Genomic DNA, 600 nt, shown 5'->3' on the forward strand with positions numbered 1-600 from the left:
TCTAATCTTTTATTATTATTTTTATTTAATTTTAGTCCCACTTATAAAATTAAATGTGAGAAATCACACTTTATTCTTTCAAATGTTTTTTTCACTGGAAAGGATCCATTTTTCCATGTCCGGTGGTGGCATAATACTATATTATATTTTTTATTATATACAACTCAAAAAATTATTATTTTTTAGATTTCAATTCAAGACTTTAGTCAAATTATAAATTATTTATTATCTCAATTAATTTAATTTTTATTATTTTTATATATATTTAATAAAAAATAAATTAATATACATTTATGTTTGAAAGAGAGATTGAGAATGAAAAAAAGAAATTGAGAGACAAAGACTAAATTAATTTTTTGTATTGTATTTGATATAAAATATATAGAATTGAGTTATATCTCAAAATCATGTTTGATTTAAGACAAATATAAAAACTGAAACAAACAAAATTACTTAAAAAAAAGATAAATACTAAATCAATATTCAAAAGATTTTGGTACTGACAAAATAGTACTTGACTTTTGTTATTGACGGAATGATTCCCGAAAGATTTTAAAATTTGATAAAAACATCCAAACGTGAAGCATGACGTCGTCACTT

The sequence above is a fragment of the Arachis duranensis genome, chromosome 10 (genome assembly GCF_000817695.3).
Source record: "Arachis duranensis cultivar V14167 chromosome 10, aradu.V14167.gnm2.J7QH, whole genome shotgun sequence".
NCBI classification, from domain to species: Eukaryota; Viridiplantae; Streptophyta; class Magnoliopsida; order Fabales; family Fabaceae; genus Arachis; species Arachis duranensis.